Here is a 27,276-nt window from a genome sequence, read left to right on the forward strand (position 1 = left end):
ATAGCTCGTTCTCTATGATCTGGAATACATTAATGTATTAGGAAAGGAAGCCTGAGAGTCACTTCTCAGATTTCTTCAAAATTAATTTTCTCTTTCTCAAAAGAAGGTTGCTTTAACCGAATGTAGAACATCTACGAAAATAAAAGCATCCTGACCGTTAGGAAATATGTGCAATTCCAAGAGGCACCATCAAAACATGTCAAAAAGAGGATATTTTTTCCCTGACAGCTCAAGAGTCCTGATCCATTCTTACAGAGTAAGTATAGATCTTGGGGAAATGTTTTCCTTACTGCTGATTTCAAGTGCTAAAAAAATGAGACGACAAACAAAAAACCTCCCTTCCTTAACCCTGTGAACTTGCTTGAGAAGCCACGAGACGAAGCCTGCCCCCACGGAGACATGCTGCCACCATACTGCAGGCAAGAGAGCATTGCTGCCATCCTCAGCCCCGCACAGCCCTGGGCAGGTTATTTCAGTGGCACTGGGAGACCCGCAGCAGAGGAGCTGTGCTCTTCCCAAAGAGTCCGGGCACTCATGGGCTGGGAATCACAGAAGCAACTTTATCTCCACTCTGCCAGCAGAATAGGAGAAAGTCACGGCACTGTCCACAGCTACAGCAATACTGGAGAGAGTCAGGGTTTGGGCATATGAGCATTGGCAGTGAATTGGAAGGGTGAAGGAAGAGGGAAGCTGGGGTGGCAACTGGATCTCCTCTGAGCTTCAGGAGGGAGGATTTTATGCCTTTGATGCTGCACTGAGGAGATAGGCTGTGCTGCCAGCTCATGCTTCCTCCGCCATTGGCAATAGGCAAATCGCAACCAGCCGATGTCCCACAAGAGCAAAAAGGGTGAAAACAAGCTTGTTCATTCCTCATCCTGGCTGGGGTCTAGAAGGGGCGTGCCCATAGCCACATGCATTTCACACCTTTATTACGTTGTAATGTATTCCATCCCAGCTGCAAGCAGACAAACAACTAGGACTTCTCTTTCCTAGTAAATCACTGATTCAACATCAGGATTCAGACAGCATGACTACTTCAAGGACCAAGCTATGCCTTCAGTTATGCTAGCATAAATCTGAAATAACTCCACTAAGACTGGAGAATTTATTCTTTATTTTCAAAAGCAAATGAGAATAGAGTCTGTCCAGCAGCATTCAGGGTTTGAACGCCCTACATCCAAAGTGTGTTTTCACAGATGCAGAGTAATTTCATTAGAGTACTCTGCAAAATCTTTTACTTGCATAACTTGTTTCCATTTCTTTTTAGTGTAATGAGATTTCATGATGAAAGCCAAATACAATCTAGTATAGCAAAAGTGCATGTTATGCTGATCCTAATAAGCCCAATGAAAATCAATAATGCTGCTAGTTTCCCTGAAATCAGCCTACGTAAGCTCCAAGCACCGTGTTCTGCCTAAAGCAGAGTATTAGCAGCTTATACAAGAGAGACATTTCCTAGTAGAAAATCTGAAAACAACCACACTCGAAAAAAAAATAAAATATACAGTTGTTATGAGAAAAAAAAAAACACCACAAAATGGGGATAGTTGTCTCCTGTACTTAAACTGTGGGTAAAAGATCAGTTCCCTTCCCTTTCCACCCAGTTGCCAGCTGCTATCCAACTGCCGTGCTGACTGCAGCCTGCACAAGGGCAAGTCGCCAGGCCCCGGCATCTCTGTCCCCTGTGAAGAACAACATTGTCCAGCCATTTGCTGAACAAGGACGAGAAATTTTGCTCTGAGAGCAGAAGCTCCATTTTTGCTGGCATAGAAATGAGGATTATAATAAAACCGGAAAAAAAAGTCAAGTTCACTTTATCAAGGAATGGTATTAAAAATTCAGGCAACCTGCTGCAATCAACTTTGAAAAGATGTGTGTATCGTCTATCATATTTCACTCCTTTTGCTTGTAGCTTGCTCTGCATTCAGTAATGGGAAATCCTGAGTTAAGAGGGGAAGAGGGGGCAGATCTGAAAGCAAAGAGAAGAACGCGCAAATGTCAGAAGCGGAAAACAGACAGTTCTTCTATATCTTTAGTCATATATAGTATATCTGAGAGCAATACCCATCATTATGTAGATTTTTATACTGCATGCATTTCAAATAAAATCCTTCTTTGAAGTATGCCTCTTCTTAAATAAGCTAATAAACGTAGGAAGCTTAAATTATAATTTCCACTGCATTAGTAAGCTATTTTTTCTTTGCATAAGAAAATGTTTCTCTGTAGTGATCTACCTTATGAATGACCTGGGGAAATAATTTCAGGTTTCTTTAAAATGCAACCATTTGTTTCTTATTGGTGAGTTCAATTTCACTAAAAGTTATGGAGTGAGCAGCAATAGCCTATTTGCAATATTGCATAGCCAAAGGTGCATAATTATTTCCAGTTTACTATTAAAACAATATCTAAATAATTCAGCACGCAGTTGCTCTTTTCTTTTTTTAATGATGTACTATTAACAGGTTGACAGATTCGCAAGAGTGAGGCATTTTATGTTTTTTTTGAATTAGGAAATTCTTACAGAAGCAAATGTAAGCACGAGCTTTTATTTTTGTGTAACGTTTGCATTAGAAAGTCTTCCCTCAGGACAAGAATATATTGAATTTCTGCGAGTGTGTAACTTCACGTAAGTAGCATATTTGTATTTATTTACCAAACGTAAGTAGGGGAATTCTGCATAAAATGATTGTAGATACAGACCACACATACGTAGCATATAGAAATATGTGCCATGGATAAATTGGAAATGTACTTCTCCCTCTGACAGGGGGATGGGGCACGGCTCATTCTGCCGAGTTCAGAGGTTGTAACAGCTTATGCCTGTACATCACAGGTGTACAGTACTGTTGCTATGGAGACTGGCTCAAATGAGCAGGAAATTTCATTTTGATAAAGTTCTATTCTTGGGCAGAGGAAGAAGGATATTCAGCATCACATATGGCATTTCTTAATGTCTGAGACACACGTTTTGTAAACAACACCAGACTTGAAAAGCGAGTTGCATTTTCCCCTCGTGGTATTAGCACCTGTAAATAACACCTTGGAAGCGGGTGCTGTGGTTGGGAACATCCCCGTAACATGGATCCGCTCTTTTCCCCGCAGAGCGCGGGCAGCAGCACCGAGGTATGCGCCCACCTGGCTGGCCACGGCCCGGGCACACGCTCCTCAGAGAATCGACAACACGCTGCTGGCCAAAAACACAGCAAGGCTTCGTTCAGCTGAAGAGCAGGAAATTCATTTCAGGTGAAGTGTTTCGTTAATTGTCACTTATGTAAAAACATTAGTATTTGTAAAGCAAAGAAATCAAACTTCTTCAGGTGGAAGGTCTTTCCGATGCAATCAATCAAAACAATGTTTTGGAAACAGTGAAATGAAATATTTTCACTTTTTCCAGCTCCCCGCGCACCAGGATTTATCAACTCTATCAGTTCACTAAAGCTGACAGAAATTTGCTAAGCAATTCCACAGACCAGCACCTGCATTTTTCAGGGGAAAGAGGATTTGACCGAAAGCTGCCACCCAGCTCTCCTCACTAAGGACAAAGAAAAGACAATTATCACCAGGCTGGAGAGCATCTGAAGGAGTTGCCTCTTATTCTTCAACCCCCAGCTCTCAGTAGCACCTTCTGTCCTCCAGGGACATTGCATGGTGGGTTACCAGCCAGGGAACGAATGGCCACTGCTTTTCCCCTGGAGCCTGCCAGAGCCTCGCAAGCCTCCCCAAACTGATGCGTGTTCCACCTACAAAAGGGACAAAATCTACTGGTTTGGGGAAGAGCCAACGGCGGGATTAAAGCTGGAGTCAGGGACCAGCGGGGGGACTGGAGGTGGCAGAGGGTTGCAGAAGGGCAGGGCAGCCCCTTGCCTGGGGGTCACACGAGTCTCGGTGAGGAGCAGGCTGGAGGGCTCGGGAAGCAAGAGACTGCATCTCCTCCACAGGTTAAAATCTCAGGAGGAGAAAAGTTCTTAGCTCATTTGGCAAACAAGGATTGGGGGGGGGGGGGGAGGTGTTTGTTTTGGGGTGGGTTTTATTCATTTTAAATCTTGGTATTTGAAAGCTCCTAGCTATTTACATCTAGCAGCCTTATGCAAACAGCTGTGTTACACCAAGACCTTTTTTGGATCATGGGAATTTTATCTGCACTAATTTGTGATAAAAATCATTTAAATATTAAAGAATTTACTACTACTCCTAGACTTTGTGCAATGCTTGGAAAGTACAGAATATTAAAAGCCTTTTACCTCAGAAACACCTTTCCTTAACCTAACTAGTGTTTCACTCAGGAAAGCTGTGGTGAAATCAGTTCTGCTTCTGGCATATGTTAAGCACTAGTCATGGTTGGGAAGGCCTGTTGGCAAAAGTGAGCCCTTAGCTATCATATGTCTTTTCCTAAACTATATCTTAACTTCCATAAATAACTGATGAGGTGGAATCTCCTTTTGCACCTCAGTATTGTGCTCTTTTATTATAAGAAAAATCTATTTTGCACCATAATAATATCACTTGCCACAATAAAATAACAGGATTTGCTTCTCCCCTGCCCCCTCCTGAATGAAACACCTAGACTGCAGTAAGATAAAGGAAAGCCAAGGAAAATGAAAAATATCAATAAAGCTACACTGGTAAATTGAAATACTTACTATCTTGGGGGAAAAACCTGTTATTAAAATAAAAATACCTGAGATAGTGTCAGACAGTGTGACAATGAAGATGTCATTACTAAATAGGACTCTTCGGTCCCTTAGCTGTCAATAATTAATACATTATTTACACTTGCACATTCTCATTTCCCAGCTTTCAAGATTTCATTTACACTCTGATCCTTTGCTTAGCAGCAAATTTAACATCATTGTGACCTTCTTCTGCCTGACACTATACACCTATCAAGCAGAGAAAGAGAATAGCATCTAATATGTGCATTTATTAAAGCAGAAATCTTCAGTTACTGGAAGAAGTGACAAATGCCAGTGTTTGCCACAACAAACTGGAAGAGAAACAAACAGCTCCCAAAGAAAAATCAATTAAGAAGCCATCTTAATAATACCGTTTGTGGGAGCTGCAGCATTTGCATGGTTTAGGAAAACGTAGCTGAACTGTTTCTAATTAAAACCCAAAGGAATTAGCAAACTTACGAAAGCCATACCACAAACTGCAGACAACCTTGTGTTAAAGATACATCATTTTAACTACCTGAAATTAAAATATTCTGTTAGGTTGACGTAGCATTTTTCTCATGATGCTGAGGAGATACATCCATTCCTAGGAGAAACAATGTCAGATGGTCATATGAGATGTAAATTGCCGTTACATCACAGTGTACATAAATGTACATATTTATTTAGTATAAGAATATGCAAACTATCAGCATAACATTTAACATATGTGAAAACTGTGCTGTAAGCAAGGATTGCCAGAACATAGCTGACTGGGGTAATCCTTTTGAAGTCAGTGCCAAGTTTCATGTTGGAGTTAATTTTTCTGTTTCGAAAAGCAAGTATTCCAGACCTATCCTGGCACACTGGGGACAGACACTGGAAGATCTTGAATGGGGAAAACCACAGAAATTTGGAGTTTGGGCTCTCAGGGAATTTTTCTGTTGGCTTCAGCAGATTTTGGAGCATGTCCTCAGTGCAATCAGAAACGACTAGGAGTAGGAGCAGCAATAGTCCTACCCCAAAGAAGGAAGAGCTGAGAAAAAGAGATAACTCAGAGATGCTTTTCCACATGCAGGGGATTCTACTGAACCAGTAAACAAAATCCCAAAGAAGTTACTTTGTCTTTTTTTGCTTGCGTAGAATTTATGGTCATCATTTAGAAGACCCTCTTCTAAGTCTATAGAAATCTAATGCTCTGATCTTAATTTCTCATAACTTTGCAGAAGGAGGCCGTATTCTCTTAGCCAAGCAGGTGCTTCCTGCAGCTAGAGTTTGCCCACGCTGCCAAAACAACAGGGTTGCATTAGGCAGAAGAGATGATTTCTACAGCGTGACAGCTTCAGGGTTAACCATACCATTGACTCTCTCGGTGTCTCCAAGCACCTCTGCTGAGTGATTGCCATGGTTCTTGCACTTCTCTGTGGTGGGGATGGCATCTTTGTTAATCATACAGAGGCCTGGCTGGATTTGGCACTTTCTGAAATTTCATCTCAGGAGCTGTAATCAGAGGGAAAACACAGACATGCTGGACAGCTTCTACAAAATGCTGTACCATCTGCTTGACCAAAAGGAGCACAGCAGCCAGGAGAAAGCGTTGAAGTGATGTGAACACGTTGTCTTAGCTAAGGCTGGGCTTTCATGCTGTGTTCAGGCACTGGGGACGTGGAAATGCACCTGAGGCTAACTTAAACCTCAGTTCACCTATGCACAAACAACACAACAACTAGTCCAACAGCGCCATAAAATGATTGCAGTGATAACCAGCTTACTTCTTGTATAGCCAGCATGCAGCTGTCACTGTCAAAGTCAGGTAAAACGGGGAGGTCTGCATTAAAGACATTACTATAACCACTCCAAAGTTAATAACTAATTAATTGATTTACCATTGCACAACATATTGATTCCAGTTTCTATAGCCCTGTCTCCTCTTTGTCATCAGCTAGTAATCTCCAGTAGGCAATGGAGTGGGCACATGTTGTTACTGCACCCTTGGTGCCTGCTGCATTCTACTGTCCCTCTCTCTTTTCCCAGCCAGCTTTACAACAACTGACTGCCACAACACCATAAAAATTAGTTAATATTCAACAAAAGGGAGTTCATGCATTATTTTGTACTCTGAGAAATTAGTATTATTCGCTGCAAATAAAAATTTCCAGGATGAATTCTTGCATGCCAGTTCTTAGCCAGGAGCACAATATATTGGTTGAATTGTGTTTTCTTGTTAGCAATAGACATTTTGTAGCAGAAGCCCTGGCATAATCTTTATGATGGAGGAGCAAACAGTACTGCATCCACTCTGCCATCAAAAGTAATCATTTCTGGAAGATTCTAACACAGTAAAAATTCCAGCCTGTGAACTGGATTCAAATTAGTGAGTACCCAAAATGTGTCCAAATGCCACCCCGTTGCAAGAAGATCTATTCTGAATTCCTGAACTATTATGGGAATACAGTGTTTATGAGACATGCTGGATTGATGGCATCTGCATGCAAATTCTTTTTTGCTTGCCATACAACAAATACACATGGAAATCAGAGTGTAAATTTCCCTCTGTTGTCCATTTCTGTAAGTCACTCCTTGGGCCAGCTTTATTTAATGGATTAAGAAAATGGGTTGCTCTCTCAGTACAGTTTTTCTTCATTTCTGTTTGCTCTCATTTTTACCATTAACAGAAATATTAGTTACTAAAAATGAAAAGGTTTGCAATATGAATAATTTGGAAGAAATTTTGTTTGTTCATGGACTACAAGGGGAAAGTCTAGCTCTTCTTTCATCACTATGCACCCCTGTGGCTACTGATGGCTTTGTTTTCCTAAATGCTGACCTAAAAATCAGCCAGGCAAGAAAGGACCTGGCATAGCCCGTCATTGACTAGGAAGCTCCATTGTCTTTCATCTTTCCTGACAATACCTTAAGCATGCCTAACGTTTGGTAGGAAAAAATCAGATGCAATGTTTACTTCCAATTTGGCAAAATCATCCATAGCCCAGTCCCTCCAGGATATATTTCTCAAATGTGGGAGACTGAAAAGCACAAGATAATCAGCACTGCTACTTCTCAAGTTCTCATTCCCATAAGGGCAAAGAAGAATAGCCCAGAAAAAATTGCAGTTGGTTTTTTTTTTTTAATCGTCATCACCAGACCCCAAAGCACCAGCATTCTCCATGAGATAGATAAGGAGGACCTGTCTACTCTGTTCTTCCTGTGTCCTGTGCATTTTTACTTTTCATATGTGCTGACATAAGAGACCCTGAGATTTCAGAGACCAGCCAGAGCAAGTCCATACAAACACAGCTCCAGAGTGGTTGTGCAGGTGGGCAGCAAGTAAACTGCTTGGGTTTCACCTCTGAGAGGCAAACGGCAGAACTGGAAGCAGAGTCTTCACAGGTGGCTTCTCCTCTCACACCCCTCTTGGCTCTCCCCACTGGGATGGCAAGGGCAGGGTGAGTGCCTGCATAGCTGGTGCACTGAAGACTGATGCCAGTGGAAAAGGACTTCTGGGTCTAACATGAGAATGCTGCTCCAAAGAGTGAGCTGAACCCTCAACTTCTTAGGCTCAAACCCAGACACTTTCGAGGACATAGGTCTGACTAGCTGCGTTTCAGTTTCATAAGATGGGAGTACTTCATGCTACAGATGACTTCATATATTGTTTGGAGGAGAAATTCATTAATGCCTGAAGTACTAAAGAGGAAAGGCTGGAAGGACCACACAGCTGGTAGAAGCCTGCCTGAATGGAGTAGAAGAAAGAAATGGAGGAGCTATTTAAAACTGGGAGGAAACAAAACCATTGCGGAAAAGAGAAAGACTAAGGACGCAAAAGCAGGAGGGGCAGGGAGAGGCCAGGAAGCCCCCAACACAGGGGCAGAAACCTGTTCCTCTCTGCCAAAGCCCCCTCGGCACAGTGCTGAGCCCCCTGCTCGGACCCCCTGCATCTAAGTAGCCCCAGAGCTGCGCCTTGGAACACGGCTGTGCCGGCCTGGCTGCCGGGCTGAAGGCGGCCGGCGCAAAGCCAGCCTACAGTCTGCATGCAGCGATTTTTTGCTCCTGTTCCCACGGGCTACGTGTATGCACACGCATACTGCCTGCAAAACCACAGACATTATAAAGGAAGCGTGGTGCAGCAAAACTGCAATGAAGTGCACGCATACATATATGTGGGTTTATGAATTTAGTTAAGCAGAGAGAGAAACAAACCCAACTAGTAAGAGGGAAGGTCTATTAATGCTCTTCACTAAATTACAGGCTTTTTGTTTTTTTTATTTTTTTTATATTTTGTCTTGAAGATAAGAGGAGACAGAAGCAGCTTTGGTTTTATATGGTCAGGCTTGCTGGTTTTGATAGGTTTGGAACATAGCTGCTGATACATTGAGAAAATACAATTTGGCGTCAGCCCACGCTGTGTGCCGATCTGTTGTGTGGGGGTGGGTATGGATAAGGATCACAACGCAAAATGTGAACTGTGTGTAAAACCCCAGTAACTTATCTCTGGAAGAGGAGTTTATGTAAATTACCATTAAAGCCTTTACTCTTGTTTGCTGATAAATTTATAGACATTAGCATCAAGGTAGCAATCAGGATTCATCAGCTTTACTTTTTTATAACCTGTTAGTCTCCGATAACTTCTCTCTTCAAGTGACATACTGTAACATTGTGCAGTATTAAATTATATGCACAAATAAGTACCTAATGGTAGATTTAAAGATGTTGCAGCAGTCCAAGTTCTTTCATTTTCCTGATTATAATGGCATTTGCATAATGTATGAATTCAAACATTATTGCTGTTAAATAATGCATAAATATTCTCCCATGCTGAAATACATCTATTTCCTCTCCATGAATTATTTTGAATGTATCATTCAGTTGTTTTTCTATTTAAAAATGTAGTTAGAACTCTGCATATATCAGTATTATGACTGGAAGAAGTATCATCACAAGTAGTTGGCTAACACTCCAAACTGTAAATGAAGTATACATTATTAAATGGGCCATCTCCTTCCTTCTTTGGAAAGCATTATCACCAGAATACAATATTTAGTATTTCTGAAATGTCAGAAAGAAATGCAGGTACATATTTGATTATCTGGCAGGTCTTAGGAAAGAAAAAAAGAAAAACAACATTTTGCTCCCCGACCTGAAGGGAATATGAACATGGTCATATATAAAGAGAGATAAATCTGTAAGGGGGGATTGTGTGAGTTCTTGAATAGCTCTTTGTGAAACTAAGCATCATCAACACCCATTGACTTCCAATCCCATATCCCCCAGATGATGGACCCTTTTATTTATATTTGATTTTATAAAATGTGCCATCCAGCAAACTCTTAGATAAATCCTGTCAACGCTGTCACAAAAGTCAGTTACATCAATGACAGATGACAGGATGAATAAAAGGACTTCAGGATTCAAGTAACTAAACTTAAGGACAAAAAAATGTAACCCAGTGCACAACATTTAACAATAAAAATGTCAAAATGAAAATAACATAAAACGTATGTCCCTTCTGGGTCTATAGCCCAGCTGAAATGGTCAACGAAAGTAAAGAATTTAATAAAACCCCAAGGACTCAAAAATATCTTGTATATATGCTTACTTAGAAATGTGCAAATGTACAGATCTGCCTGCTTCACCCTACTGTCTTTTTTCCTGGCTTATGCCACTGCAACATCTTTGTTATGAAATATCTGCTTTTTGCAATTGCAGTGTTTAAAGTAAGATTTAAGTATTGACTTCTAATTGTATTGCCTCTCTCTTGTCTCAGTCAATTTTCCATTTGGTGAAGGTAGGAAATAATCAAGTCTCCAATAAACATAATCTTTTCTTAAAGTGTGTCATCTTTTATGATTTGTCATTATAATGCTAAAATGTGTCTGCTCCATCAGTGCCATCACCATTACTTTACCCATATAAACCCACACACCTATATATACATACGCGCAAAGAAACTATTTACTCTGTCAAATAGATTTTCTGTCACTGCTGCTCCCTTTTTTTCCTTTGCTGTTGTTGATGGTATAGTGGAAATGCACTTTTAAAACCTAATAAGCTGATCCAGAGGTAAAATGAACATATTTTGCTTACACTTATTTGAAGTGAGTCTGCATAAAATAGAGAACATTCTGAAATGGATTTGATCAAATGGAAACTATTGCAAATAAAGCACAGAAAATGTCATCTCTTAAATTCAATTCACTTGTTAACCCAAATAAAATGGACTGTGAAAATTCATGTTGGTTTCTAATGCATAGACATCTCAAAAAAAAAACCCCAAACACCAAACCCACCCCTCCCCCCCCCCCCAAAAAAACAACAAAGAGAAAAAAAGAAAGAAAAGTTGCTGCACAAATGCTTTACCATGAATAAAGCTCTGGATTTACAAGACTGACTATTATTCCACAGATTGGACCGTGGAGCCATGAGCACATAGTTAAAAATACTGCAATTTTACTCAGTGAAGATATTGTCATTTTTGTAGCTGAGCTGTGATAGGGAAAGATCCCACCAATAAAACCTCGTAATAGCCACCCAGACACTGCCTAGCAAGAATTAACTCTTCCTTTCCCTTTAGTATGAGGTTTTTTTTTTCTGCAGAGGCAGGGATTTTCAAACCACTTCACACCTGCATCCTCAGTATGGCAGCAGTGTCCTGCAGGCAGCCCGTGCCAAGCCGCTCTCAAGTAGCTAAGCATCTGGTTAACTTTACTCACACCAACAAGTACCACACTTGGGGCTAAGTTTTCAAATCCAGTTAATAAATCTGAGTTGCTTTCTCTTGGGGAGAAACATCTGTAAGATGCAGCTAAGCCGGAATAGTTTTTTTTCACCTGTTTGAACAAACATAATCATGCAGATTCCCAATGTGCAATTAGCAAAAGCCTGGGGAGACAAACAGGCTGCCTAGAGCAAAGCTACCCTATGTGATGTCTGCTGTACTTTAGCAATTTTTGCAAGTCATAAAGAAAGGACTAGGCAGGTGGAAAGAAATACATGCTAGTTAAAAACGCCTCTGTTTAATTCACAAATGAATTAATGAAGTATGAAACTCACCTCCTTATCTCATTGTGGGTTTGCTGTCAGGAGCAGAGGTGCATAGTTCAGAACAGTGACAAAAAAGAGTGGTGGTGTACATTTGAAACACTACTTCCCATGGGTCCCGTGCTTTGATTTCTGCCTTTAATACTGATAAGAAGTGACAGTAGTTGGATAAAACAATCAAAATTGGAGTTGAAGAGCTTATAAACCTCCTGACACTTCAATAAACCAAAAGCCAATACAAACCTTAAAAAATAATCATATATCCCTTTTGACTCTGAATGGCCATGTGGAGCAGAACTAACATGCCCTTGGAGGGCTAGAAGTTACCTCCTGATTTATTTTACTCTCATTTCATAAATTTTAAATAAAAAACCAAATGTTAAATTCTACATGGAGAAGTAAAATCTTTTATAATCTTTTAGACAGTTGCTGCCAGTTCTCAGGAGAGCTTTATGCCTGCTGCTAAATGTCTACAAATCAATATTTAATATTTCGGAAGATGAAGTCTTAATTACCCATCTCCCCTTTAAGCATCAAACCCACTTTCAGTGAAAATACAACCATTTGCTGGCTGATGGATTGACTGCTGTTTATTAGTACATCTTTTCCTGTAGGTCAGAGAGAAGGCTTCCAATCACATTTCTTGTTTGCTAAAGACAGCATACATTTCACCTGACTTTACCCATCTATAAGTTGATCTCAGCTGGTTTCTAAAACTCCTGCCATAGTCAATGGCACCTCCAAGCACACAATTCAGTGCATCAGACTTAACCCCTTGCCCCGGCTGGAGCTGTCTGCTTCTCCCCATAGGCAATGGGAAGTGTAGGCAACCAGCTTGAACTACGTATCCAACATACAGACAGCAAAGACTAAGTGAGAGGTAAACAGCTAATTTATGGAACCACAGCTGACTGAAAGTAAATGTGAAAATTAGAGAATGATATTCCTTAAACATTTTTAATTTGCAGTCCAGACAAATCTTACGGCAGAATATGTTTTTCTCACTTGCAAGTACAATAGTTAAATGTGTGCTAAATTTATGTAGGAATTCTGAGGAAGGCCAGATTTTCAGATATTTGGGCGACTAAGAATTCTGATGCCTCAGCGTTCAACCGTCCTATGATTTAAAATCTTGCTCAAAGTGCTCTAGGAAGAGATTCACTCACCTTCTGTTTAATGGTGGTTAAAGAAATCAACAGAATAGAATCCAGCACACTCTGGATCTGGATCCTTTGAAAGTGAGTTACATATCAAGCTCTTCTACTTTTGATATCCACTTTTCAGTTTAGTATCTCCAAATGTGAAGATTTTTAGCGGAGCCCAGAAATGAAGTCCACTAAAACTAGGAAAGGAATCTTCCAGCTGATTTCAGTGGAACCTGGATAAGACCCAAGAGCACAAAGTCATTGAAAAACTTAAATACATATACTCCAATTAAGTGGAGATTTTGCCACGGGAACTATCTCTTCAAATAGAGCTGACAAAAACAAATGGGTTTTTCTAATAGATGTTTCTATTTTAGAAAGCCACTTATCTTCTCCTTTGTTCCTTGCACTTGATCCTGCACTGAAGTCCTGGATTGAATCTGTGGCATGACATTTATTTCTCTGGCAACTGATTTTGGGGTCACAGGCACAAGAATCGTAACTTCATTGTGGAAGATAAGCGTGAAATAAGAGACCATAATTTTAAAATAAATGAAAAATACCTTTCAATTGTCAATATAATACTGAAAATAAAAAGTCTTTGTAAATTTAAAGGTTTAATGTAAATGTAAATTTTTTTTTGTTTTCAAAAGCCTAAGAAAGTATGCTGTATCAGACCAAAGGTTTATTGATACAGCATCCCTCCTCTGGCAGTGGTCCATATTTGACACTTCCTGAAGGAGTTTAAGGATAAAAAAAAAAGACAACTATAGTAGTTTCTCTTTGCTGTTAAACACTCCAGGGCCTGGCAACCAGCACTTTCCCCTTAGAGTATATATTTCTTATACTAAAATTGAGAAATATCAGAAGTTGCACTATTTGCATATCCAGCATATGTGTTGTCAAAGCACTTAATGCTTAGGTAAAAAACAACCACAAACACAATGGAATACCAGCGAGGTCACAGTATTCAGTTTCATATCCCACTAAGTCAAGTGCAGGTCTTGTGTCAGCAAGCACGTATGTGTGAATCTTCTGAATCGACAACGATAGGCACAATTATTTCTTGTTATGTGAAGACTTAGTGGAGAGTCTAGGTACAAGAAAGGAAATCTCAGGTGCCAGTACAAAGCAGATTAATGACATGGGCAAATCTTAATCCTGTCACAGAATTTGAATCTTTAGGGTATAAAGAAGCACGATCACCTCTGTTGCTGCAATCTCACTTTGCCCACTGAGTTGCCTAAGGAATATGCTAACACCCTGGCTCTGTCTTGTTTTGAGCAGTGTATATTTATAGTGAAAACCTCTTTTAGAAGATGACACAATGTCCATCAGGGAACCTCAGTTTCAGTTAGGAGTGTTGTTTCAGGTAACATTACGAGTCAAGATTTGCTGTCAGACCCCAGTCCCCCCAGTCTGGCACTTAACCACACACTTAATTGAGTTTTTAGCCAGGAGGGTTACTCATTCAATACTAAACAATGTGCTTACGTGACACTTTCCATGAGTGCCTCCCTTCAGATCACCTTTCCAAATGACCAAGACTTTCATATATGAATGTGTGACCCTATGGGGTGAAAAGCTTTGTCTTCTCCCTTCCCCCTTTAAGCAGGCTACTTCTCATCCCCGCCCAAACCAGTGCATTAGCTTCAAACTTATAAATAAAAAGAATTTGCCAACTCAGGGCACTAATTCAATTATGCAACACAAATGCACAGAAGATGTGCTTCGTGGCAGCACGGCCATGGCAGGCAGCCGCTCCGCGTGAGTCACCGGGGTGCAGCTCCCAGCCAATTCCTCCTTCAAAGAGGAGCTGCTCCCTGGACTTACCATTCCCCGGCTGTAAGCAGCTGCCTGCAGAAACTGCTGGTGCTCTGTAACAAGTGCGAGGCCATGAGATGGGATGGTGTCCACAGCACCTGGGAAGAGCCCAGAGGCAGGCGCTTACTCTGGACCAGCTGGCATAGGGCATCCTGGCTCCCTTTGAAAACCATGACCTCTTGCCAAAGTCTTTCCACGATCAAAAGGCATTTGACAAATCTCACAGGGAAGGAAGATGGGAGAATGGAGCCTTCAGGGCATCACGCCTTCAAGGAAATCAGCAGAGCAGCCTGGCAGTCTTCCTAGTGCAGGGAGGATTTCCCTAGCAGTACGGCAATGTGCGCACCTTTAAGTCTCCAGTCAGCTATTTTTATGGTGGCTTTAGACAAATGGAAAGCATATCGAAGATGCAACTCTTTAGCAGTTGTTATTTCTTTGAACAGTTTTGGCGGAGCGGTAACATCTTTTCACCCCTTCCTATTTCATACTTTTATTCATGCATTAAGAGAATTTTATTGCATTATTCAATGACAATCACAGGTAACAGCCATCAGTGTGGCTCTGTTGAATTCAAGAGGACCATGCTGACTTACTCAAATTTCTGGCCACAAGCTACTTCAAGGGATTTAATGTACTGCACAGAAAATGTCTTCAAAAGATTTTTTTTTTTCCCCCGGATGGAAATTGTCCTCAATACCATGAGTGCACAGCAGCTGTATCAGACATTTGGTCCACTAATTAAGAGAACTAGAATAATCAGCTTTAAAGCTCTAATACCCATCTCTAAATACCGCTAAATTAATTCAAACTAATTTTTACACAAGAAGTAGAGCATGCTACTTCTTATACAGATGTGCCATTTTGATATAAACTGAAGCATTGTTGCTTTTTCTGGTTTTATTTTTGGGGTGACAGTCATTAGTGACCTGATCCTGTCCACTTTGGGTTTAAAAGGAGACTTTCTTCTGGCATGAGTAGAGGCAAGATCAAGCCTTAAATACATTTCTTCCCTAGAGGACCAGGATATCCTGATGTGAGAGATTGCTTCAGCAAGCAGAAAAATGAGCTGGAACTTCTCCTACTTTTGCTTTGTCCTTTGCATTTTTCATACTCTGTATTGACAGCTTCTAGATGTGCAGCATTCTGTGGCTGGTGATCCTTCCTACACCTATGTACTTTGCTGTCTACAGCCCTATTAACCTCGGATTTATTAGCTAGTTTGTCAGCCACTTACACTGCCAACTTCCCAAGAGGCAAACACATCCCTATGTGAAGATGCACCAAAAAGACAGCAATTGAAAAAAAGTATAACCCATCTCACCCTTTTAAACTTTAAGAACACAAACAAAAAGTGAATATTCTACATGTATTCAACCAAGCTTTAAAATTTAAGGCAAGCTTAAAACACATGTAGCAAACTCTAGTATTTATTTTACCTTCAGAAAGGTAAGTATTTTCTTACTATTCTGTATTGCTTGGGGAGGGAGAAATATGTTGACTTATGGAAAAAGATCAGAGTGGATAGTTGGTAGGAAAGTAAGATATTAATAATGAAAAAGATATATTGTTTTGTGTGATTTAAGGCTCAGCTATAAAAATGTCTCAAAGGGGCATTATTTTGATTGCTGTGCTTGAGACTCCATTACAATGATGTGCTAAAATTTAAATGGTGAGCACAGTATCTGGTGTATGGACACAGACTTGCTTCAGTACCTACACATGAAGGTAGCTATGGCACGTAAGCAATGTGTACGTTCTTGAACATCATGAAAATTTGGCTCTAAGTGCCAACTGGAGATTGGAAATCAAACCAGTAAGGGTATAGGAGGAGAGTCTATGAAATATTTAGATAGGTGGAAACACAAAGGTAGGTTTTTTGCCTCACACATAAGACAAGCAATGAAACTTTTTAAAAGATAATGAACACTTTATAAGTTTTCTCTGTGTAAATCATCAAACATTTATTTTTTAGGCATGTTTCTGCAGTTAGGATACATTGGAAGAATAATCATTGATCTCAAAGGCCTTCAAAACATTCATCTTCCTGCATGATTTGCTCTAGGATGAGTTCACCAGGCAACATAATAAAACATCAGTTGCCTCAATGATGCTGAGACTATTTTAAACAAAACCTTTTCCTGTGTTTTCCCTGGTGTACATCTTTGACATTTAAAAGAGTAGGGAAGTGGTTTTATATTACCTTGTGAAAAAATTATGAGAATACATGTAAACCTGTGTAAAAGGTTATGGGGGGAACAGGGAGGCAGTGTGGAGAAGGATATGCCAGGAATTTCAGAAACTAGTGTTAAGTATCTAGCCATCCTATGTTTTATCTCCCTAGGCCATCAAGGACTGAGTGGTATCTATTGCACTGAACCTAAGATGCACTTGGGACAAACAAAACCTTTCAAGTAATTTACAATAAGTTTAAATGAAAAACAGTCTGACAGAATGGGTTTTTTTAAGTGGCTTGATATAAAAAGCACAACCAAAAGTTTAGCAAAAATAAAATACATGATGGGCTACTGAAGCAGTCTATTTCACTTACTGAACAAGTCCATTATTTATTGAGAAAATAAAAGGAATAGGAAAAGAAAAGTAGAAATACTTGAAGTTTGACAGTACTTTACAATGATTGCAGTTTAATTCTAATGGATCTTTTCTCAACCATATATTCTTTTATTTGAACACAGTTCTTTAAAAAGAATGGGGAAAAAAATTGCAAACATGCTTGTATGAAGAAACTGGGGGGTAGGGTTTTTTTTGTTTTGGTGGGTTTTTTTTGGTTTGTTTGTTGTTTTTTTTAAGATTTCCTTGTGAAGACGTTGAATGCACTAAGTCTCTTAAAATGCAGATTAGTACAAGCCTCTGAGAATGTGATGGTAGGTCCAGGGTACCTAAAAGTGTTACAATCACTCACTGCTTTAAAGCTTAAGCTTGCATGACGCCTATCAATGACTTAGAGTCAGGGTGCGCAAACATCGTCCTCAGAAGGAGTTGGTGCAGACCATCATGCCCCTTTAGAGACTTCTTAACTATAGGACTAATTTGGAAGAGTATATCGGTTACCAAGAATGCTCATTAACACTCTGTGATAAGTGCTGTTGACAGCTCTGCGGGTGAGCCAGATAGGTCTGGTGAAGACTACTAAAGGGTGTAACTTGGTTTCTGCACCTGCTCAAGATAGGTCATATTTTACAGTCAAACTATTTGGCCCGTCACAGAGGAGTACAAGACCTGTTGACGTGCAGGAATGGGAACTTACTACTGCTGACATGCCGCTCTGGTCTGCCCCAGTGCTGCTGGGCTTCCCCTTAGGCTACGCTACCAAAGTCCTCACAGACAAATTCAGCTAATGCTACAGTAAGTATGGTAGACAAGTGCAGTCCCAGAATAGGTTAGTTTGACCCCCCACCTCAAACTTCATTTCACTGGAAACTGAAAAGCTGTTAGTTTGGGTCAGAATTACGAGGGGATGAGAAGAGATTCATAAGCTGTTTTGCTGAGAAAGATATGGAAAATTTTTCTGATTCTAGAGAGTAAGGGTGAAAATATTTTCTGAGACCATCTCCCCAAACTCAAAGGCTACCTCTGGATGAAAGACTGGAGATTTGTATCTACAAATGTATTTGTATAAATAAGGTTTCATGAAACTTGGAAGACAGAAAATCTGCGATGGAAAACACTAACACAGTTTGCATGAAGCAGCTTCTTAAGACAAGGTGACACAAGTGTTCCACATAGGTATGTATATGGGCAGATATTTTTAAGTGTTAATTTTTAGAAGTTGCATAGCCCTCTCCCTTTGTGTATACAGTTTTTAAAATAAGGTGTTTAAAAGCTTTCAAATAGCAAAGTCTGGCCAGTGCTCTTCCTGCAAGGTAGGCTGATGTGCAGGTAAAAGGCAAGTCTGAGGGAGTTCTGTTACAGCATATCCCATCCACCCATTCCTTTTCCTTTCTTCCACCTATTCTACACAGGAACTTTTCTGAATGTAATAGGAATAAAGGTAATTATTTTGACTTGTGCCGTCCCATTTAAGAGCCCTTTTGTAAGATTTTACGAGGCTGATTGCTGGATAATGATGTTGTGATATAAAAGCATTCTTCACTTCAAAAATCGATTGTACATTATTTAATTCTGCATGTTATTTTCATGGTCAGTGTTGATTACTATGCAAGTATATTTTGCCTAAAAAATAAATGTACCAATTCCAGTTTTGTTAATGTATTTCTAAACACTTACTATATTTGACACTTGCAGCTACTTACTTATAACTGCTTACTCTTCACTATTGGGTTTATTGATTGAAATGTCATTCATTTTGTGCAGATAAAAGAAATGTCTTAGCCTGTTTCTGTCTATTACGATGTGGCCAAGAAGAAATTTCACTTCATTTAAAAAAGCTCAGATATCACTTTCCTTGCATTTCCTTCATATATACACTGTTTAAAATTCTGAAGAGAATTATTATATAATGCATTCATTCACCTTCTGCTTAGTAGAAACACTTCTATTAGCATAATGGCTTCTGCAACCCTCTTTGCTAATAGTTCTTCAGTTGTTTACACGTTGTTTGCATGTGTGTAACTGTAATATTAGCTTTAACTAACACACCTAAATAAAAGATAAGTTGAAGAAAAAGTGAAGCACAAGGAACTCAGTAATGTTAAAGAACTGTAGAATACAGATCTTTATTCTAACCAATCCATCAGGATGTCTAACCTGAAACCAATCACAATCTCTTTAATTGCTATGGCTAAATAGCATTCATCCCCCTCTGGTGATTGAGAGAGAGGATACAAGACTTCTGCTGCTCCTAGATGACAAAGTGGTTCCAAGTTCAGATTGCATGGCTTATACCCACTGATAATCTGTGGTCGAAAGATCATTAAAAAAATTTTAAATGTTATGGCAGAACTACCCTTAAGGGAAAAAAGTACCACAGTGACAAAGTATTCCCACTGAGAAAAAAAAAATAAAGAATTGTCCTGGATTTTTTCCTTTTTTCAAATTACATTTTCACCTCTTTAACAACAAAAGGAGCAGAAATTGGGTAAAATAGACAAATTATTACCTTTTCTTTTTCCCCTCCAGCTAACAATGGTCTTTTCCTAATCCAGTAATAATTGTGATAAATGTCCATTCCCCCCTCCCCGCCCCCAGGAATCATGGTAAGAGTAGGCATTGAACACTGATAGTGCAAATGACCTTGCAAACAAATTCAATCAAGGGTAGTGTCCATGCTTATGGGGTGCTCAGCAGGAACATGAATTTTACAGATGGGTAAAATTACTAAACAAAAGCAACATCATTATGGATACAGATAAAGATGGGGATGGATATGGTGAGGCAAAAGCAGAGTAGCAGAGTCACAAAGGTCCCCAAAGCAGAAGATGAAACATACAACCTGATACTACAAAACCCAGAAAAATATTCAAAACAGGAAATTATTATTTCAAACCAATAAACATCTGTATTTTTCTACAGTGGTAAAATTTTTATGTACTTCAAAATCATCAGAGGAAGAGAGATTACAGGAGTGAAGGCTGAGAGATGCACACTGCCTTGTAACGAAGAACTTTCGAGGCAACAGCAGCAGCATCTGGGCTCCAAAGTGCTGCCCACAGCATGACCGTCCTGGGCATAAACTCAACAAACAGCCGTCGGAGAAGCAAGCTGCTGAAATCACTTCCGCACTACCATAAACTACTAACTTGAAGAGGAACTCTGGAGTATAATGGGATGAATAATACCAAACAAGAACTGTTCTAATGCTAATATTGCTTTAGCTTCAGAGGGATGAAGCAACAGCCACAACTGAGTTAGGAATGGATCATGCTGTTTGTGTATACCCATAACATTAGCTGTTGTGTACCAATCTAAAAGTTTGTTCTTAAGCTGCTTTCTGATGCTTAGTTTAACTACAGTGAATGAGACAAATGATTGTCAACCTCCAATCCTTTGGAAATGCAATGCAATAGTAATTTAAGTTAGCATAAGCCCCTTGTGATCCATCCACGATTTATTAGAAATTTGGAAATAAGTGTTGCACATTTCCTTCCCCCATTTGCTATCTTCTACCAGCTGTGTAAGGACTCAATAAAAAAGCCATCCATCCTCTTTTGTCAACCAATAGTTCTCTAGTCTCAAGCTATAAATGAACAGCACAATAAATTAAATGTCTGACAGGGAAGATGTATGACTTCACAACACTGTTTGATCTATGTTTTTAAGGAGAAAACATTGAAACCCGTAGATCTAGTTATGCTATTGATTACTGGAAAAATGTGTTTAAATAAAGAATATAGAACATCTCTCCTCTTTTTCACCCAACCTTGGAAATTATTCTAATTCACAATCAGAAGAAACAGTAAGAAAATAAGAGGAAACAATCAAAAAATAATGGCAGCAAATCCAGTCTGGTGCTTCAAACACAAAGACATTTCATCATGATTAAAACGAAGGATACTGATAACTGAATTTGAAAAGATACTTTTGGAAAACAGGGCAAAGGCTAGAGTTTCCCTCACCTTGCTGTTGAAAGTCACTAAATTAAGTCAGAATCAGTGGAGAAAAACATTTACCTCCAGAGATGGCTTAACCCCCTATCTCCGCTAGAAACCTATCTTGACACAGGTCAGACTGTCCTGTTGAGTTGCTTATCTCTCATGACGAATTTTGAGACTATGCTAGATGACTGGTCCAGATGAGATGTCTAATATTTAGGCAGCTAAATTTAGGGGAGATGAATCACACAAAAGAGCCTGCCTAGCTGCTGTTAAAAATCAATAGGAAGATGAGTTTTATTTGAGTGGTGCACTACAAATGGCAACTGGCCATTTTATCAAGTCAGTCATGCTACTGTCATGGTGTAATACGCTGTACCAAAACCTGTAAGTACTGGCCTGTTTGAAACACTCCAGGATGCCTCTAATCCAGGTTAAGCACAGATTTCTGTATTTATCATCTGGGATAAATTGCAGCCCAGGAAAGCACTGATGTGGGCAATTTGACTGGGTTGTTAGAACGGTTTTCAGATAAGGAAAGCCAGGAAAGTTTGGTTTTAGTCATTAAAATCAGTAGAGCTGTAGAATCCAACCTGCATTTGGAGGAACCTGTATCCATGGTGGATACATGGAGCTGCTCCTATGGAACTGCTGTACCTTGCAGCACAATTCTGTGGATAAGAAACAGCAATATACATAGTGGTTGAGAGAGACGTATCAATAGCTGGCACTCAGGAATGAGCTATGGTTCCAGGAAATCAGGAAAATATGTGCACTGTAGTACTCTGTCACCCTTTAGATGGACTTCAACACTACTGGAAAAAAATCCTGCTCTGCATTTCAGTGTCTCAGGGTAGGCAGGTCCAGACTGAGCGTAATGTCCGTTTCAACAAGCATCAGCAAGTCCAAATTAAGCCAAGATCACACCTGCACAAAAGGTAACTACCCTCAACAGGGCAGCATAGGGACGTCTTTTTTAGATAAAAAAGTCTGTTATGAAACATTTTCTGTTCTTTCTAAGTCCATCTTTTCTTGACATATGAACTTTCAGCATCCAGTGCTGTGTGAGATAACTGCAATTTTCTTTCAAGCACCTATTAACAGTGATGAGCTGACAGATGGGAAGCACATGATCAGCCCACTCAACTTTCTGCGTACCTGCCAAAACAATGATGCTACAGAATGAAACCTGCCCTCATCTTCAGATGTTTTCTGGAGAAGCTGGTGTGAAAACTTTTAGAACATCTGTAAAGTAACAGTAGAATAAGCAGCGAACAATTTGTGAGGTGTCAGCCTGACATTTGTTTCAGATAGTACCTAAATAACGAAGTTCACGGGGAAGTAAATGTTTTCTGCAATCTAAAGTTTACGCAAAGCATAATTTTTAAGAAACTTGCCTCTACCAGCAAGTCACTAATCTCTCTGTAGGAGGCAATTTTTAAGTACTTCCCCCACACACACACAAAGATTACAGGCCCATCTCTCTACTGGAAACTGTAGGCTCCTTTTTATTTAGCACGTTTTTCTTGTGAAAGGAACTACAAAAGACTGAGTAATCTAGTGGTTTTAAAACAGCTTTTTAATCAATTTAGTTATCTGATTGGAAGGAGTAACAGAAAAAGACAATATCTCAGCCCAAGTTAACTTCTCTACCAATCACACTCTTTTAGAAAAAGTTCTCTCTGAAAACAAGAATCAAGCTCCCACCTGACCCACCCCAGGAAAATACTGAACTCAAGCAAGAAAGTGTGCCCAAGTGCATTGGGTCAGGATAACCTCACCCTCACAGTACTTACAACTGAACCACCCACTGTGAAATGCTGCCAAATTCAGACCCAGACACAGAACTTGACACCCACTGGACACTGCTGCAAGTGAGGAAGGAGTTAAATATACCACAGGGAATTAGCCATCTAGTTTTCTTCCTTCCAATGCAATTCCCAGTCTCTTGTATTTCTGCATGCTCCCCTATCAAGTGCAATTAAACCCTTTTTACAGTCAGAAACTCAGCGTTTAAGTCTCTACTCAAACTCAAGTAGACATGTGCCACCCCACAGCCTTTGCAGTGTGCCCCAAACCAGAGACCCACCAGCCTGATGTACCTGAGACCATTGCTGTTGCTCTCTTGGGCTTGCTTCCTCCTACTCTCCTGCAAGAGCTGAGACAAGCCTGCAAGTGCTCCTCTTCTGCTGGCCTCGGCAGCACACATCCTGTTCACTTGGGATTTAGGGTCAGACCTTAGACTGGGTTACGTGGGCATAGCGAGGTGTGCTATATTAACAACGAAGCTCCTGCTTCTTCCTCGTACTAAATATGAATTAAAGTATCTTAGTTTAAAGATCAGCACAAATCATAGCACCAATAGGTTGTGCCGTATTTGAACAGGTGGGGTCAGGTGGTAGATACAATTCAGTTGCAGTGGACGAGAGCTCTGTGCAAGGTAGTTGTCCTGGGCTAAGCTGCATGCTGCTCTTGCAACTAAAGTAGCCTGATGAGCGCTCACCTGGGCATCTTGATGCTGCACTTCAGACTGCAGGGTGGAAACCCTGACGTTTGCTCACTCCAGGTTCACCACTGCATCCTTTCTGTTCTCACCCTGTATTAGCATCAGGAATTATTATTTTAGAGTCATTTCAGTCAGAAAGCACTGATGCACAAGCAAGAAAATACATTCATCCCCCAGAGCAGTAGTCCTCTCAATGCCCCAGAGGGTATTTTTGTAGCATTTCCTGCCTTGCAGCCAGGTAGCAACGCAGGGGACACTCAACTCTCCCTCTTTCTACACTACCCCACAATTCATGCAATATAGTCCTTGTTCTGAACTCAGCAGAGATACAATAATTTGCCCAAAGATCCTACACTCACAAAAGAAATCACAGGCCAGAGGGACAACTTACAGAGCGGGTGCCCATCCTGTGGTGCTTGCATGGCCTCAAATGTGTTTGCTGCTCGTTCTTCAGCATCTGGTGCATCTGACAGCCTCAAGACACAAAAGCCTGAAGTTTTGAATGAGGTTCATCCAAAGTCCTCAGACGGCTGGCAATTAAGATGCCTCAAAAGCATTCCAGAAAACCCAGTGCCAGTTGCTCTTAGGTTTGTTCTTGGAAATATTGAGGTTTTTTAAACAGTATCTGGTTCCCTCTCTAGGTAAGCCGTCTCCTGTTATCTTCCTAGGAACATGCTGTTCATAACCCTTACGTTCATCAGAAAGTTGCAGGCCTGGGTGGAAGGTGGCCAGGAGTCCTGAACAGCATCACTGGGCCTCAGGAGCTTGCTTGGTGGCAAGATGACAAACAGTAGGTAGGATGTATGTAATGAGAATGGTAACTGAGAGATTCCTGGGGAAAAATACAGAAGATTAGGTGTTTGTTGGAAGCTAGGAGTCCTACTGCAACCTACTGTTGGTATCTCTGCCTATACTAGTGGGGTCAAGAGTCACACAGATGTGCCATACCTAGATTGCCCCTGTGCTGTGTAATGGTAGCATGGGTGTTTCCAGAAGAATCGAGCGCTGCTTGAAGAATATCAGGTAACCACCATCCGATGTGCTACAATAGTAACCAAGACATTTTTTCCTGACACAGAGCCTGGAAATCACAGTAAAAAGAAAAATCACAATTTAGAAATGGAATCCTAGAAGACTGCTCCTTTGAAGAAAGCTCAGCAAATCTCTCTAAATAGCTCTAAATTAACTTCTATTCATGACTAGATTAAGGCAGTCTGGGTTCAAAGGTGCCTTATGAGAGAGAGCCACCAAATGATCCTGCAATCATCCAAATAATCCTCCCAGGATCGTCAGAGTGACTGAAAGCATAGCTCAGGCCCTTTCTGCCTCTCTGGAGTGTTGGCCAGGTCTGTTCTCTTGTCTGAAGAAGGGAAACCTTCATTACCAAGAGGGCAGATAAGCTCGGGTGGACATGTGGGTGAGACCTATGGCACTTCTCCCCCCTGCCACTCCACAGAGTCTCTCACTGGTATTTCAAGCCAGTGCTTTGGCTCTGGTAGGCACTGTGATACTTGCTGCAGCTTCAGGCTCTGGGGAAGCAGAGAGAGCTCAAGCAATGTTGAACACAGTCAGGCTACGTTGCTGGCATCTGCTTATTTATTGCTTGAGACATAGCAGCACCATACACCTTTGCACTGAAAGCAAATTTAAGAAAAAAAAAATTCCCTATAACATGGTAATTCCTTAATAGCTTGTTCAAGAATTCCAGAGGATCAGTGCTATTTTTAAGCAAAACTAGTATCATCTGCATCTGAACTCTCAAATAATTAGATTACTTTCACTCCAGGACATTAATGCTGTGTTCAGCTTCACAAGTTTTTGGCAGCATCTTGCAGATCTTATACTTGGAGGTGATTCCTCTAGCCTGCAGTAAGATGTAGGAGTTTTGCATACCTTAACATACCTCTTCCTGTTACGTGACCCTGTTTTCTCTGTCCCACTCTCCCATAAAATAAACAACCTGCCTCTAATGAGTTTTCCCCCCATTGGTGCCAGTTTTGCTGGCTTCTGTGCCCGAGTCTAGTATTTTTGACATCATTTCCTAGGCCATTCCAGCCTGACGTGGTATGACTGTCAGGGTTACCTAGCTGCTGTTGGCCTTGCAAGACTGTTCCTCAGCAGAGACAGCTTTCAAAGATGAGGCCTGATCCTGCTTCCTTGCACCCAATGAGTGATTTCATTATTCAGAAGTGGTGATATATATATAAATATAGACAATATATATAAAAATAAAGACACCATAACCATCAGCTCTTTGAAACATGATTCTCTTTTTTAATTGAAATGGTAATTTCAAGTATCTTACTGTGTGACTAAGGTTTGTTTGACTTAAGGAAACACTGACTAAACTCCACTCTACATTTGCTGCTTCTGCATAAGAAATGGGCATCTGTACTGCACAATTTAAATCATGAAGGACTAACAATTGTGATTAATGACTGATATTAAAAAGCCTTCAGCTTTAGAAAGGCGTTAAGGCAATAGCTTACCCCCACAGAAAATTGCCTTGGCACGAAGAGCATCCTGAATTGTTAATATTTATACATTGATGTGGAAGTCTGAAGTGCTAAATACTATAGATGGTCAAAACCTGCAGTAATGCCAACATATTTTCATCCATATGCGCTGTAATTCAAGTAAATTTGTTTTGTCAAGTGACTTTTGCTAATATCATTTCCTCTCTTTCGAGTAGGAAGAATAAATCCAAGTGTCTTTTGTCAAAACTCAGAACTATATCATATTTACATCTTTTCTTTGAGTATAGACCTTGCTGAGAGGGTAGCAAAAGATACAAGAAGTGGAATTCACATCTTAGCAGGAGCTTGCAAATAAAGAGATGGGCACCCACAATTTTCCTCTCTTTTTCACCTCTTGTATACATATACCCTTAATCAGATATTTAGGATCTTCAAGGACTCCCCAAGATTGTACCTGCAGAGCCTATACTCCTCATTGTAAGGTTAAGAGTACATAGAGGTTATATTCCTTATCTTAATGTTTGGTCTCTGTTTTAATCTTACACATTTAAATAAAAGATATAAAACTGCAAATACTCCTCTTCCACTGCTGAATTTTCCAGTTTCTCTGATGACTTCAGAAATGATAATTCAGTTGAATTTGTGAGAGTGCATCTTAAGCCAGTGACATCTGTAGAGCAGAGAATTATAGCACTTTATAAAGTTACTATAAGATTCTCATTGCAAAGCACAACTGTATTAAGCAGGAGCAGTGAACTCATGCTAATCACATTCAATCTCTTATTCCAAACAATGCACATAATAGATGTGAACAGGAAAAAAGGGCAAACAATCAAAAGCTTTATAATAACGGTTCTTAAGCTTGGCTTCTTATGTAATAACTCAGCCACGAGCAGCCCAAAGTTAATTTAAAAGACACTAGACATGCATTATGTGACAAAAGAGGAAACACTCGACAAACTTTCAGCCTGGGAGATTAAGAAGGAAAAAGGTCTGCAGAATGGTATTTTCAATTAGCAACTTATATGTTTCCACAACCCATGACCTGCCTAAAGTTAATAACAACTTTCATGCACCCTGTGCTGATTTATAGGAACCAATCTTGGCCATAAGAAAAGACAGAGT

The 27,276-nt window shown here is 40.2% G+C and overlaps 1 long non-coding RNA gene across 2 annotated transcripts; it reads right to left on the reverse strand.

Annotated features, from left to right (window-relative positions):
- On the reverse strand, nt 1-26,909 carry LOC142036033 (uncharacterized). 2 transcript variants are annotated; one of them, XR_012652045.1, is made up of 9 exons: nt 26,695-26,909; nt 24,623-24,755; nt 24,066-24,506; nt 23,672-23,764; nt 12,857-13,068; nt 11,703-11,834; nt 6,011-6,152; nt 5,191-5,259; nt 1-1,969 (listed from the first exon to the last, which is right to left on the reverse strand). It is a non-coding gene; the product is annotated as an uncharacterized LOC142036033 (long non-coding RNA). The 2 variants fall into 2 exon arrangements; XR_012652044.1 differs by lacking the exons at nt 1-1,969; nt 11,703-11,834; nt 12,857-13,068 and adding an exon at nt 2,507-3,218.
- Between the last annotated feature and the right edge of the window lie 367 nt (nt 26,910-27,276).

The sequence above is a fragment of the Buteo buteo genome, chromosome 10 (assembly GCF_964188355.1).
Source record: "Buteo buteo chromosome 10, bButBut1.hap1.1, whole genome shotgun sequence".
NCBI classification, from domain to species: domain Eukaryota; kingdom Metazoa; phylum Chordata; class Aves; order Accipitriformes; family Accipitridae; genus Buteo; species Buteo buteo.